At 33.8% G+C, this 17,174-nt stretch overlaps 1 long non-coding RNA gene across 1 annotated transcript in view; it reads left to right on the forward strand.

The window, feature by feature from the left end:
- LOC145664345 (uncharacterized) overlaps positions 1 to 17,174 on the forward strand; it is a 319,597-nt gene that overhangs the window by 271,020 nt on the left and 31,403 nt on the right. The gene's annotated exons all lie outside the window — the stretch shown is intronic.

The following is a 17,174-nucleotide window of genomic DNA, read 5'->3' on the forward strand; positions in this document are numbered from 1 at the left end:
AAAGGCATTTTCTCAGTATAATATAATAGTAGTAAAGGCACTAAAACACCTAGTTCCCTTTTTCATAGCATATATTTTCGATGAATAAAAATTTCTAATGTTATGTTTCTTGAAAACCTAAAAGTCTCCTCGGTCATGATTATAATCTTTAAAAAAAATTAAATGAAATCTTTCATTTTTACCTCCCACGGTTATGCTGTGCTGGTCAAGAAAGACGGTGATGACGAGAATGAATGAAATGTTGGCATGAAGAAAGTGTATGGAGACGGGAGAACACCGAAGAAATTTACGCACAGTGATTTTCTCACTTGGCGCGAGTTGGGATCGAATCAGGAACCCTTAGCTCTACCACCAGGTAACCGCAGCCTCCTGATCCTGAATTAAGACTAAAATTAGTGAATATTCAAGTAGATACGTAAAAATTATCCCAAACAGAAAGATGGGCTGTTCTGGCATATACTGTATATGTTGTATCCGTATAACATAAATATAGATTAGCAACTGAATCATTAATACTGTAATCTACGTTTCATCTACTACTTCAACACAGATACCAATATTTAAAGTTGTCTGGTCCGTCACTTACCGTAAAAATAAAAAGGTGTTCGCAACTCTCTAGTAATTAGGAACCACAGTATTACGGGATTATAAATATGATTCAGTTATTTTCTTTTGGCTTTAAATTTCTAATTTCTGATTCAAATACTAATTTGTGATTCAAATAAAGAAAAGAAAACAAAGAAAATCAGAAATAAAGAAATGGTGTACATCAATAGATAGGATAACTCTCCCTTGGTCTAACTAGTTACCCTGAGTTTTAATGTAGAGGTGCTCACGACTGGTACGAGGGGTCCGTGGTTTGATTTCAGGCTGTTATTTGAGGTGGACAACATCATGTTTGTGGGTATTCTCAAGTTTTTCCCGTTGTCTTCTGTACTCTGATTTCACCAATTATTTGTGAATCCTTCACTTTTAATAATAAACGGTCTCCTTAAGACAAAATAGCATATGCTCACGAAATAAGATTTTACAATTCTCTTAAAAATTAAGAAATTTTTTTACATAGTTTTTCATCAGGCAACATATAAATAATAAATGACTAGATATCTTCGGCATTAGCAGTAGAAGTACCACACTATTTAATAGAGTTGTGGTACACTCAGGCAAATCGAACTTAAAATTATATAAATTTCATACTTTGGAAGTCTTGCTTTCAGTGTGTTTTTTTTTTAATTGAATTATTTGTAACACCCTCAAATCAGTAGATAAAAATATTGTCAAATATTGTCAGTTAATTTTGTGTAATAATAACAATAATAATAATAATAAGTTAAAGCAGGAAAATGTTTATTCTTGCTATATATCTACAGTATTTTGAAACTTCATGAGGTTTTCGTTTTAATAAAATTCGAGAATACAGTAAATATTTGCACATAATCTAACACTATCAAATGTTTTTAATTTAGAAACGTGAAAAAAGTTTCTTAATGTTACAGCAATCGCATTTGCTACTATTTTCAACGAACTTAAAAAGTCCGTTATTGAATTCCCAATGTTTCTCTCTGTGTGTGTGTGTCTGTTATTTGCGAACTTTTCAATTTTGAGCCCTCCATTTGATAGTGCATTAAAAACTATCTGAGAAAGTGATGAAAATTCTAGCGTCACTCCTACCATTCTCGAGATATTGGCCAAAAAGTTCCGATTTCGTAAGATTTAAGGAGCAATATCAAGAGAACCGTAAGTCATAGTGAGATTATATTGATGTTCATCAATACCTAAGAGGATGGTAAACATGTTGGCACCAAATAGTACAAACTGGCCACCGTTCCCCCAGACATTGTTCAAAAAGTTCGGATTTTGGGCGATTTAAGGAGCCATATCTTGGGAACCGTAAGTCTTAGAGAGATGATATTTTGTGAATTTTTCAATTTTGATGCCCCCATTTTAAGCACGTGTCTTCGTAAAACAATATATCATAGAACATTTTAATAGAACTCTTAAACAAAACATTTGGAAAAAAATTCAGTACTCAAACAAATTATAAGTGGATAGATGTTTTACAAGAATTCTTTACATATTGTACAAGACCTGTAGAAGTTAATAAAAAAAATAATTCTTTTTAAGTTCGTTCTGGCAATGGTCTTGGAGCATTCTCAACTAGTTTTATTGTATCATCATTACTATAGTGAGCGAAATATTATTTTAATTTTTATAGGTTTGTATTGTTTGCAACTGACAAGAAAAGGAATATTTCGGTGTTTTATTTTATCAAATTTCAGAATGAACTGCGATTACAGATATATTTTCTTGTTATTATGACTTTTGTTATTATTATTATTATTATTATTATTATTATTAGTAGTAGTAGTAGTAGTAGTAGTAGTAGTAGTAATAAATGAAGTAGGAGGAGCAAGAGAGTACTAGTTGCTCTTTTGCAATTGTATTTTGAAAGCTTCTTTATTTTTTACAGGTAGTATGTGCCTGACCGTTATGAGAAATGAGACAATGGAATAAATTTGCTACTTAATAAGTACATTTATTTCATTTACAGTACACAAATAAGCTAATAATTTATTCTATTAGAATTTTAAAAAAAAAACTATCATCTGCAACAAATTTACAACGAATTACATACTTTCTTAGTGGCGTAAAAATATGTTTTGTCGAAAATTAATTATCCGAATTTACCCTCAACCATATCGTATCGTTTATCTCGATGTGATGTATTGGTTGATTAATACGATCTTATTCTTAGGCAATTTTATAGTTAAACAAGAATAATTGAGATTCAGTTAATCAGTTAATCAGTTCAGAATCTTCTACTTTCTTAATTGGGGTTACATCTCATTACCTGGATACTGTCATTTTGCTAGTATAGTACTCAAGAGCTTGGTCAGTGTATAATTCAGTAGCAGGTTCATCTTAATAGAGGGTCATTAGTATCAATTTTTAGGTTTATGAAGAAAAATAGTTTCTTTCTACTACCTTGAAGTATATGCATGAGGATTTACATTCACCCTTATCATTTTGTTCAGTCCAATGAGGTCTATGGATTTTCATGTAAATATATGTCTCGTCTTTAGACATTCCCCTGTTAAATGCTCGTTATGTTGTAGATTTTTTTTTACCACTCAGTAGTGGCGGATTTGGCCCGAGACCGGGGGCTCAACCTCCCAATCTTTTGAGTAACAAAAATAATTTAAGCTATTATTTATATATTTTTGAAAGTTTATAGTAATCTCATGAAATATCTGCCATAGTCTTGGTTCCGGTTGCCCCTTCCCCCGCAGTTTTAACTGTCTAGAGCAGCCACTGTTTACTATGTTCAGTTGCAGATTTTAACACATTTTATTAAAAGATTACTTTTCAATGCAAATTAAATTACAATGCAACAGCTTCCATCAATGCAATATAACTTTAGTTATGATTATTACTAAGATATTACTTTACATAATTATTTAAATAAACCAAACACACACACGCAGTACTTGCAAATCACATTAAAAAGAATCAGACAAATAAATTAAATTCCAATTATAACCCAATAGAAATATTGGTAATTTTAACACAATTGAAGCATTTGATCAGAATTCTTATTATTTGGTTATTGAATAATACATAAAATGCCAATATCCAGAAACTAAAAAGTGATAAAAATAGTTTCTTTTATGTAAATATTTTTATTTGCCTAACTTTTAATATGTTTTCATCTCTTAATCACACTAAATGTAATTTCATCACCTTGCATAATCCATTGCTATTTGTTGAAGTTTAGAATCCTTTCTCGGTATCAGGACTATATGATATTTGAGTTTGTGATTTATAGTGGATTCGGAACCATCTTAGTGAATGCAATGCTTTTCTACTTAGAAACCAACAAAGGAATACGTGCTACAAAGGCTAGTGCTAGTCACTATGCAAGAGGGAAGTGTTATTCTATATTACTGCCAATTAATTGTATTAATTTATTAATTCTATTTCTCTAACTGAAATTATATAGAAAGTTTATCTATAGTATTGAAATTTCATTTGGTGTAACGTTCTACTAAAACTGAACGAGTGGCTCGAGTAGCGTAGTCATAACGCTCTCGCCGTCGGTGCGAGCGATCCCGGATTCGATTCCTTGTGAGGACACTCGCTCCAAAAAGAGTAAAAAGCTTTTTCAGGTCAGCCATCCTGAATGAGGTTTTCCCGGATTTTCCTTCTTTACAAGAGGCAAATGCCGGGATGATACCTAATATATAGGTACCACGCCGCTTCCTTCCTTCCCTTTCCCCGGATAGTGTGCTCGCCACGGGTGGTCATGCCTATACGTGACGGGCTAACATGGTCTTAGATGCTTTAAGCCCAAAAATATAAACCCTAAATTCTGAAAACTGAACGAAAATGTCAGAATAAGATTATTCAATAGTTTGGAACAAATGTGCCCTTTGAATTGTCTTTCTTGCAAATTGTGAATATTAGGTTTATATAAACTTGTTGCTTACAACCGTATCGTTTCATCATCCACACTACTGAGATAAGTAGAGGAAATAATTGTTAATAAAATGCTCTTTACTTTAATACATTTACTGACATTGGTATGGCTAAGTTTCGAATAGCTTTACAATTTCATCTTTACAGGATACTTACACAACTGCATTTTCTCTTCATATTCTGAGTGTCATCATGTACGAACATGGATATTCTTTAACTTAACTAACAAATATATCCTGAAGATCTTATAAAACCACACTGTGGCATAATAATTTATCATTATTATCTCTCATATACAATCCAAATATTGCGCACCTATTCAAATATACGAACTTGGTCATTTCAATTAGCAATCCACCTGCTTTGCCAGTCCATAAATATTGTAAAATCTCCGGTTCCTAAATTTAGTTATTTCGTGTATCCCTTTGATATGGTGTGCATTTTACTGGACCACTAACTATTTCTTTCACAGAAGCTAAGAAAATATTGTAAACCCCCCTTGTCGTGCCTTTTATAGCAATCGCGTAGCTCAAAACTGAGGGAGATTGTCCTCTGAACATTCTCTAAAATGTCCAGGAAAAGTTAGTAAACTGTATCTCAGGAAAGCAAACACAATGCCAAGTTTCATTACTAAGAATTTGTATTTTCATAAAAGAGATTTGTCATTAAAGTGTAATGTGTATTGTGTGTAAGGAATATGCAAAACATTATCAGATCACAACTCGCAAAGCCTGATTATTTTCTCTATTTGATAACGATGATCAGATAGCAAACACATACCTCTCGAATTGATGTAGTTGGTTTTCTTCTGGAAACAAGGTGCAGCTTAGCGAACTCCAACAACTTGGAACGATGTAACTACCAAGATTTAAAACTTTAAACGATGGTGAAACTTAAAATTGAGAATAGTCTACCATGAGTCGTCTGGTGACCGCTGATTGTCTTTGATCCTCTCTGAATGAATGACTCTGAATTCATCATCAAGTTCCAGCCTTGGTAGAGTATTTATTTGGAACACGTTGATTTCTAAACTGCTACCTTGATTCACGTCATTCCACGTGTTTGCTTATTCATTACCGAAATTGCAATGATCATCAAATAGACAAAATCTCCAGACGTCTATCTCCGTAATCTAACCGTTTTGCCACATCCCAAAATTGCGTTGATGTTAACAAATAAATTTTATAATAACTCTTACAATAGTTCTTACTCTGCAACCTGCTTATTTGTTGTCCTTCGTCATCATAACATTACAAATCCACATGTCTGTGTTTACAGCTTACATAAAACAAAAACAATAATTTGGACAACATTACAATCTCATCATAATTTTGAAATATCTTATTAATGTCTTTCTTTTACTTAATTTTAAATTTTGTAATTTCTTGTCTTTAATTCTGTTTCGTCTTTTTGTCTTTATTTTAACCAATTTTAATAGATTTTGAAAATATAATTTTATCTAAATCTAACTCCTCATCAATATTTTCATATAGATGATCTATTAATATTTCACTTATTACAGGGGATTACGATAGCTCAGCTCAACCTTCTCTTATTCGATACCAGGTCATGTGGGTGGACTATAGTGTTGCCCGTGAGACGAGAAATAAGGCTGTCTGGTCATGTAAATTTTGTAGAGGTCTCGTTTCGATTCTAGGAAAGCTTTTCATGTCTCGTTTAGTCAATATCTGCGAAGGATGTGATATAACAACATTTAAATATTATGCAACTCTATCCATCACGACTCTGGAACTCAGTAAAGAAATAATAAACACTTCTAACCAGAGTATATAGACTTGTTTATTAAAAACTAAATGCAGTGTAACGGTTTCGACAACTTAACGTTGCCTTCATCAGACACTAACTGAAAGAGATATCTTAGAGCGTAGATATTTATACTAAAAGTGAAAGTCCTTGTGTGCGTGTGGATGTTCGATCATGTCCTTATGTATATTAAATAAACATCCCATACTCTCAGTATAGTATCTCCAAGTTATTTTAATAGGTCACTTTGTTAGTTACTACGTGTGACATTATATCTTTGCAGCTAATAACCACAGTAGAATCTTTTCCTTGTGTGTATCAAGATTCTGAAATTTCATTACGTAGTCTGTTCAAAATTGAACTATGTAATATTCTTAAAAAGAGAACATACAATTATGTTCTTTTATTATGTTCTCCATTAAGGACAAGAGTCAGACGATAAGTTTTCGAATTTGTCTCGGCTGGAAAAGTATCTAGGAATTGGCTTCGGGAACACTTATTTTGAGGAAGAATTGTAACTTAATTGCGTTGCTTATTATGCAATTCAATAACAAGGGGATAGAAGGGAGCCAAAACACTTCTCACAAAATGTTTCAATTTTAAACTGCCTAAAAAGGCAAAAGTATTTAAGTCTATTTAATAAGAATTCTTAGCCAGCTATTTTCTGCTAGGCAGATGCAACTCAATTTTGAATCTTAATTGCATTTTACCTAGCATGCTAATTTTTCTTTTCTCTTTCCATTAGAATTGTAATATCAGTAATTTAAATCCAGCACTAAAAAAAGTTTTATTTAATTGCTTGAAAGTGTTTGTAATTCCATATTTAAATAGTTTTAAATAGTAGAAACTCAATATATTAGCTTGTACACTGAACGGTTCCTACGATTGATTTATTATTCGTTTATTTAAACCCTATGCTAACCTTTACCAAATCTAAAGATTACTATTATATCCCCTAATAGATTATTATATTATACTTCAGAATTATTGTAATAAGTTAAACTTGACTTATGGGCGAGTCATGCATTTGCAGGAACTAGACAGCTTCCCAGGGCAACAAATTTTAGGGACAAACCGGAAGGCGATTTCCCATTTCTTCTTTGTGAAATTTGAAACATTAATAGGGTGAACAATTAGCATAACAAGCTATTAAACCACGCTACCATATATAGTAACATACTTCACCGCATACTTATCTAAACAGAAATGACCAAGAGGTCAGGTCAGGAGTATATTTTTCTTGTTTAGGTAAAGAGGTACCAGAAGGAACAGAAGGCCTCGAAATATTTCTCGTCTAGAGTGTCAAAACACCTAGAAAACACGGGCTCTGATAAGTTTACCAATTCTAACCCCCAAAAATTATAGTAAATCAATGTTTAATCACACAAACAATACAGTAATAATGAATAAAGTAACAACTTGTTTTTAAAAGATCGTTTCATTTATTGAAGAGAAAATCGATTATCGACGTTTCTCTCAAAATTTTCCTTTCGAAAAATATATGGCAGGATTATACTTCAATTAACAGGATGTTGTTTTCATCTTACATATGTTAATTATCTTAGCGACTAGTTAGACTTTGAAACAGCTTTTACAAAATGTTGACTAGTCTATATGATTACTGTCAGATACAAATGAGTGTTCTGTTGTGCCTTGGTCCTGGTATACCACAAGTACTTCACTTCAAAAACAATGTTTGTTATTTACTTTGTACTGTGCAGCATTGCTATTTGCTTTGTTGTGGCTTCATTTCAATAGATAAAGTCAAATACACTAGCAACTTTTGTGATAATAGGTATAATATACAAATGTCAGTTTGCTATCAATAGGTTAGTATTGTTGGTAAATTTTTCTTCTCCAAATGTTTGGCACCTCTCTTCTACAGCATTAAAATTAAAATGAATTACAGAATTAATTAACCAATCAAAATGAACACTTTAGTTTTAATCTTAAGCAAAGCACTGTTCCGGTAATTGATTTTTTTATTTATTTGCCTTTAAAATTTCTTTTCAGCATTAAAAGCACAAACTTACCGTTTAAAGTGGATTCCGATTCAATGAACTGCAACGGAGTATACAACATGAAACTGCTACAGAAAAGAATGCTAATAGCTGGAATCCGGTGGTGCCATGTAATTCGTGGGAAATGGGAAGGATTCGAAAATAAATATGGTCTTTCTGGTAATCTTGTAGTCCCTGTATTCTGTACAGGTAGTCCGGGGAACCTAACTAAATAATAGGACTTGGTTTTCATGTCAGAACCTTAGTGTTGCAAAACCGTATAAAGCACTGGTGCATGGCGTACCGGATGTGAATGTGCACACCCTAAGAAGATTCTTTTCTTTCTTTCTTCAATTGTAATCATTCTAAAATTTAATATATAACATTAATCCTTCAATATCATTTTATTTTACTTTTAATACAATTAAAATTCGATAACGTGAGCACATACCTGTAAGAATGTTACAGTGAAAGGATGAGTGCGCTCTAATTTGAGAGTGATTGGGAAAAAGAACATTGTGCACTTCTATACGAAGAGTTCCGTTCTATTTAACTTTGTGCATATCCATATAAAAATTCCTATTTTCATTACCTTCGTTTATTCCCATATGAAAAGTTCTGTTTCAATTACTTTTGTGCACACACTTATGAAGGTATAGGAAATTACAACTCAAACCGCTAACATTAAGTTAAAAATTTTATTTAAAATATAAATTGTTTCAAATTGTTTCAAATTTTATTTGTTTCACAGACCCAGCCCGATCGTTCTAGGGTTAAGGAAGGATATGAATCCTATTCTTTGAATGTTGAATTGTTCCTAAATAAATTAGATCTTGCTAACTGTAACCGTTAATTCTCTAACACCTATCGACAAATATATAGATAACGTAGCCGTTCTTATCAGTGATTTCAAAATATTTCACCGAAGAGGATGGAATTTTATTATATCGGAAGTAAAAAATAGTTCTGTGATAATATTCGAAATCCACATTAAACAAGATCGGAGATATAACTGGAAGTGGAAAAATCCCTCCGGGTCACATCTTGCCTCCGATCTTTCCTTTAAATACCTCTAAATAATAAGATTAAAAATAATTCTGAGTTTTGAACAACTTTTACAAAGAATCTTCACAAACTAATGATTGGGCTAATGAGGAATCAAAGTATTGTGGTTGTTGGAAACTGTATTTCTATACTTCTTGAGTACTCAGTTTTACTGTTTTGAGTTGTATGAAATTCGCTCTGTGAGTTAAATTTATATATATAATATATGTGATTATATATATATATATATATATATATATAGAGAGAGAGAGAGAGAGAGAGAGAGAAAGGGAAAGAGATTAGGTAGATAAATGGAAGAAATAGTTTTTCAAAGAACTTTCAGGCTCTGAATCACAGATGCCACAACAATTGCTTCGTGTTTAAACAAAGGTTAAGTACAATGTTAATTTATTCAGAAAATTTTCTCTGCTGTTATTTTACTAATATAAGCAAAACTAATATTTAAATTACTAGTAAAAGTCTTATCAATTTTAAGAAATTATTTATTTATTTATTTAACCTATTTTTCAGAAAGTATTTGCAAACAGTTTGATTATATAAGCTATATTTATGAGAAAGCACATAAAATGAAGTGTCGAATCAAGTTTTATAAAATATTGTTTTATGAGAAATTAGGTTTATAGGTCTAATTTTTAAAATAGGTTGATGTACGCAGATGATTCATTTTAATATTTTTTTAGTTCATAATCTATGTAAGATAAGTAATGAAAACTAATTCACGCGCCTGGAATTTTTTTCTTTCAAATATAGATGTACAGAAGTATGAAATAATTAATGTAACAAACTTCGGTATTAGCTTCCCAAATTGTAGTAGCATAACATTGAAGTTTGTTATAATTGATCTGCAACTTTCGGTTTTGATATGAAGATACCAGCAGAGACTGAACCTACTCTAAAGATAATTTGTCCATATTAGAAAAGGAACATTAACTCTTATTTATATCTTGCTTTATGAGAATCTGGTTGACATACAGAAATAAGAACTCTTGAGACTCGAGACAATGAATTTATATTAAAAATCCAACCTCAAAACAGGGCTTCATGGAATGAAATTTTTCCTCCTCTCTCTCTCTCTCTCTCTCTCTCTCTCTCTCTCTCGATTTATATTTCGGGCGTTCTAAAGATGGCACCCACGAACAACAGAGCACTACTCTATAGGTCAAAATAAATAAAGCGAAAATGCTATGTAATGGTATACCCTCCGGGGCCTTCTTTAGCCGCTGTGGGGAATCAAAAATTTTCACTATGTGGCAACGTTGTAAATTAATTTGAAATCATTAACATCGCTCTACGAATTCATAGAACAATTACATCGATTGTTACGCTAATAGGTCGAGCTAGTATCGACGTCTATCAACTTTCGTTGTCATTTGACTCCATATGGCGTCATTCATACCTATTGCTGTGTGCCACTTGACGCCATTTGGTGTCAAGAGTTAGTTCTCATTCTAGACATTCTCTGTAATATTAGACGCAGGTATTAATAGTCTGCAAGGGCTGGGTCCGACCCCTCGGGTCTACAAAGCATATATCACTTCTGGCCCGGGCCTGGCCGGGCTCGGGCAGTAAATTTTTAAATATACAACCATATTTCTCGGAGCTAAATTTGTAAATATACTGTAGAACGATATTTATTAGAGCGTTCTGTCTGGAGAACTTTTGAAGGACAACTGCAAAATTAAACTTGTAATTGCTGTAAATAAAAATACAATTTTGCGTTAATGATTACGTTTTTGTAATTCGGGCTTATTTCGGGGTCATTAGATTATCACACAAGCTCTGGACGGGCTCGAGCCTAAATGCTAAAACATATTTCGGAAGACTCGGGCCGGGCCTCACATTATAAATTCACTGGCCGTGCCGGGGCCGGGCTGAAAATTCCGGCCCGTGCAATTCACTATTGGGTATAGAGCTTTTATACTTTAGTGTTACATAGTGTTGGTCTGGTCATTTTCTATAGTGTGCTTGGTTTTCGCTAAATGTAGCTAGTTTGTTGCAAAAGGATAAATATTGTAGAAGTGTAGGTAGTAGCCTACATTGGGTTGGGATACTGATAGAGTTAACTGTCATTTGAAAAGAATCGATGTAATTATTTGATGAATTAGTCTATCCACTCTGTAGTTCTTTATCTGCGACGTTGCTACATAGTGTAATTCGCCTCTCCAGACGACACCCGATATATACATCTTTTAAATCTGCTGCGAATTCTGTTCCACTATTGATCGACACAGAGAAAAATTGTAATAAATAGCGAGAAATTTTCTATATGAATTCAGTTCACCCTTCTAATTTATCGTAGCCGACAAACGTAGAAGTTTACCATTTCCGGTTTCTATATTAATATGCAAGAGCATAATAGTAAACGATAACGAGGAATACCATTCTGATATGTATTCAGCGTTTCATAAGCGCAGATTACATCTTCAAGGTTGCTCCAATATAGAAAACCGGACATGATGATGGGATCATTTTTTTCTCAATATATTGGATCCTAATACTGTAGTTTGAAAATGCACCGTAGTTTCACAATAAAAGGCAAAAGTTACGTGTTATTACTATCACGCTAGGGCAAATTGTAAGATTGTAACATTACTACGTTGTAATGCGATTTTAATTTACTTATTTACTTATTTATTGATAATACATTACTAGATCGATTATCTCGCCAATTACGTTAATAGAATCAATCCATTAACATATGAATAGATACTAACGGTGTCTAACGCTATCTATTCATATCTCATAAAAGGAGATAGTTCGCATTGATCCTCTTTACTTCTCTTTAGCAAAATTTATTTTCTGATTACAATAAAAAAGGCATTTTCTAAATATTTTAGCATATATATATTCTACTGCCAAAGTGTTTGTTATTTACTCAGCTACTAGTTGCTTCTCTTCCTCCCTCCCCACTTCTCTGAGCCTTTGTTTCGTCTTATCTATAAGCTAGGAAAATATCTTGGTGACAGGTATGCGGCAACGCAGCTTAGCCACAAATATTAATCAGTAAATTATTAAGAATCACTGTGATTAACAGACTCTGAGACCCCTTGGTGTTAAGAATCAAGCTAAAGATACACAAACATTTTCGTCTTAGACGCTGGAACCCGTGACTTTTAAATCTTTTGAAGTTTATAAATTAACGTGATAACTGAGGCGTCTTACTAATATAATAAAGATATAACTAAAACTATGAATCGAAAACACTGAAATAAGTTTTAAAACAAAAAGCTAGAGTTTATTTGCCGAATTTCATGCCTTCATCTTAAGCAAATATTCATATTGAGCACATTCTAAATTTTAAAAAAGGGAAAATTTTAATGTAATAGAAATTGCTTCTTTCACCATTTTGAAGTGAAAGTTTCGTAAACGCTGATACATGTGTACAGTAATTTTTGAATAAGGTGTTATTATACAGACGTTAACCTCTAACTTCAGTGATTCGTAAGATATTGTATACTTGACAAAAATAAATAAATAAAATTTTAAAAAATACATTGAACTCTTCTTTACCTTCGCTTAGGATACGTACAAGTATTTCAAGAATATTTACTAATAATTCACTAAAATAATTCACTAGGACTTATCCACTAAAATGACGTAGTGCAGAGTTATATGCAACTCCAGAATTAAATAAATCTACGGCTGTATATGATATTTCATTCTATAACTTAGGAAGCCTGTAGGACAGAGAACGTTGAAATATTGAAAGTCTTGGTCGTACTATTTGAAAAAGATGTGTAATTCGTTTGTAATCAAATGAAACTACTCTGAACCCAATGAAACTTTAAATATATTCGTCCATGGAGTAACGAGAAAAATTATCTCTAAACTCGGGATCTTTCTGGTACCAGTTATGTCAATAGTAAAACCTTTAACTCATTTCTAATTGCACACTTTCTACACCAAATTGAGAATCGTGAATACAATGGAATTAATTTCAAATATATTTGATCATGGAGTCATGAAAATAATTGCCTCAATATTAAGATATTTATATATACTTGTGTGCTAAACTTGAGAATACTTTTCCAGGCGCACCATAGAAGCATATGTTTAAAAATAGTTCCGTTGGATCCAGTGTTGTCAAATTACTATATAAATTGCAATTAAAAATCCAAACGTGGGTACATTTACAATTGGCATAAACGGTACTTCAAGATCCTAAAGTTGAGGTCATTTTACTCTTGACTTCATGAGCGGATATATTTAAACATAATTACATTGGATTCAGCATCCTAAAAATAGTATAAAAACACAATTAGAAATGTATTCAAGCATGGTCACTTTTTCCAGTGGCATGATCACTAGTTCTTTGCATCCTTTTCTATGAATAATTTCGATGCTATAGAATTGGAGTAAGTCTGAAATATGTGTACCAAGTTTTGCATTGATAGACAGAATAGTTATAAGGGGAAAACATGTATGGGTTTACAAGCTTTCTCCTCGTATTTATTCCGTCTGTCAATAAAAAACCTGGTACACACATTTCTTATCCCTTATAATATGTTTTGAGGTACATTTGGATTGTGTGCTTTTACCCGCGGCCACACCTGAGGAGTCCAAAATTGATGAGAGAGATTTCTGGAGGGAATTCTTTCGACATTATCCCAATTTTCCATGTTCAAGTACATTATGGGCTCCAATGCATACCACCTCTGGAAAACGTGTCATGCTAAAGAGAATGAACTATAAACCATTACTTTCCAATGAACAGTGTTGATGCAGTAGCTATTTCACTGCGAGTTTACGTACTAACAGGGTTAATGGGCCCCAGGGGTTTACTCCTTTGTCCATGGCACATATTTTTTTGTGAATGAACATATCTTCCTTATTATCATTATATTGCGAGTTGTGATAATGATTAGAAATAATGTAAGTAAAAGGCTAATAGTCACCGCAAGATCTTTGTTATCTTTGTTGTGTTTATCAAATGGACTAGGTTTGATTCGGATGTCCGGATGACAGGTTCATGTCCGTTCTTCGTCAGTTTAACACAAATTAACATAAATAAGGTTTAATTCTGATTCAAAACGCAAGTTTTGATTGATAAAAATCGAAGAGTTGTTATAAAAATTTTGTTTTGGATAGTTTTTTCTCCTATGTAGGGAATAATACAGTTCTCATTTTTCACAGATTTCAACAGCAAACAGTGGGGATGGTTGGCAAGCAGCAAAGAAATTATACGCCATATTGCATCAATATCGAATACATTTCCCTGAATATTCGATTGTAATGGAGAAATATTATCCCATAATATTACTTAAAAGAGGATGTATACACTATATGATCAAAAGTGTCCGGACACCCCCCCAAACATACGTTTTCCATATTAGGTGAATTGTGCTGCCACCTACTGCCAGGTACTCATTGTCATCGACCTCAGTAGTCATTAGACATCGTGAGAAAGCAGAATGGGGCGTTCCGCGGAACTCACGGACTTCGAACGTGGTCACGTGATTGGATGTCACTTGTGTCAGAAGTCTGTACGCGAGATTTCCACACTGCTAAATATCCCTAGGTCCACTGTGTCTGATGTGATAGTGAAGGGGAGACGTGAAGAGACACGTATAGCACAAAAGCGTAGAGGCCGACCTAGTCTGTTGACTGACAGAGACCGCCGACAGTTGAAGAGGGTCGTAAAGTGTAATAGGCAGACATCTATCCACACCATCACACGGGAATTCCAAACTGCATTAGGATCCGCTCCAAGTACTATGACAGTTAGCGGCTGCTCATAAGCCACACATCACGCAGGTAAATGCCAAACGACGCTTTGCTTGGTGTAAGGAGCGTAAACATTGGACGATTGAACAGTGGAAAAATTGTGTGGAGTGACGAATCTCGGTACACAATGTGGCGACCCGATGGCAGGGTGTGGATATGGCAAATGCCCGGTGAACGTCATCTTTCAGCGTGTGTAATGTCAACAGTAAAATTAGGAGGTGGTGGTGTTAGGGTGTGGTTGGGTTTTTCTTGGAGGGGGATTGCACCCCTTGTTGTTTTGCGTGGCACTCTCACAGCGCAGGCCTACATTGATGTTTTAAACACCTTCTTGCTTCCCACTGTTGAAGAGCAATTCGGGGATGGCGATTGCATCGTTCAAAACGATCGAGCACCTGTTCATACTGCACGCCCTGTGGCGGAGTGGTTACACGACCATAACATCCCTGTAATGGACTGGCCTGCACAGAGTCCTGACTTGAATCATATAGAACACCTTTGGGATGTTTTGAAACGCCGACTTCGTGCCAGGCCTCACCGATCTACATCGATACTTCTCCTCAGTTCAGCACTTCGTGAAGAATGGGATGACATTCCCCAAGAAACCTTCCAGCACCTGATGCCTGCCTGCGAGAATGTAAGCTGGCAACAAGGCTAAGGGTGGGCCAACACCATATTGAAATCCAGCAGTACCGATGGAGGGCGCCACGAACTTGTAAGTCGTTTTCAGCCATTTGTCCGGATACTTTTGGTCACATAGTGTATCTGTTATTCAGAAGTGTAATTATCCCTCTTATTCTAGATAAATTTCCACTCCAAGCACTGGAGATAATAGACAAGTACGGAGTGTTTTACTATTGGCATTCCTTTTCCACATGAGATGGGTTTAATCTCTTTATTTTTAACAAATTGCAACCCGAAAAAGTAGGTTTGTTCTTTAAGTTCTAGAAAAGCACCTGCAAGTTTCATGAGATCGAACAAATTTTACGAAACTTACTGCGGAACAGATAAGCGGTCACATGAATACCGAATGAGATGAAGGGTAGAAACTCGCTTCAATAAGTGTTATCAAACAATGTGTTCAAAACCTCTCCGCAGTAGATTATGGCAAACACTCATCTGACATGTTTATTGCACAGTATACGTCTCTGCTGAGTTAGTTATGTATATTTGAAATTGTATAACTGTATTGCAAGATTTTGTAGAAATTATGACTGATTTTATTATTATCAATAAAATGTGTATTAGTTCAAGAATAAAGTATGTTCTTTTCTGTCTAAATTCTCTCAGAAGTTAATTAGTAGGAGAGTCTCGAACACGGTAATAATCAATCCATAATCTTGAATCATAAGTGTACTTCAACATTAAGATGGTTCGAAAGTAGGTTTAATAACAAATAGATGACAGGCGTTTTCTTTGTACTCGTAATGTATTTTTATGAAGCAACAATAATTGAAATACGTCGCTCAAATCCAACAGATAAACCTTAGTACAAACCCGGGTTAAAGCATTTTTTTTTTCTGTCTTTCTTTTGAGATTGTGTTTCATTCACTGTTGACAAATCTTACTACTTGAAAGCACATTAGTAAATATAGGTGTATATAATGTTCCTCATAATAAATGGGGCACAGGTAACAAAATATACAATTTGGATGTGCTCATTCAGTTCAAATTCTTGTGGCATTAAGAGTATATTTGATTTTCTTTCTCCTGATAGCCACAACATAATTTGAGGTGCCTAGTATCAAAGTTCGCCACATCCATTTCGCTTAGTTTTCAGTAATCTCGCAAAACGTGCAGTGAAGCTCCATATACATGCGTACAAAGTCCCATATTTGAACTAGTTTTTTAGTATGAAATATTAAGCTTTTAAACAAAATACTGTCTCCATGGAATTCCTTTAGATCAAACATATAACAAGCGATATATAACTCAATTTCGGTTTAAAAAAAGATTTCGTAACTTCTGATACCAGGCGCCTCATTTTACCTTTTAGTTCCGGCTCTTATAATCGGAACTACACCATAACAAAAATTACACTCTCGGGTCAAAATCCTTTATGAGGCCATTGCTTACCAGCTGGCATGTAGCACTTACAAGATGCTTTTGCCCTTAATGCTTGCTTTCTAGACTGGAGTTCTTCAAGTT

Source organism: Thermobia domestica, chromosome 11, assembly GCF_964235325.1.
Source record: "Thermobia domestica chromosome 11, izTheDome1.hap1.1, whole genome shotgun sequence".
Taxonomy (NCBI): Eukaryota; Metazoa; Arthropoda; class Insecta; order Zygentoma; family Lepismatidae; genus Thermobia; species Thermobia domestica.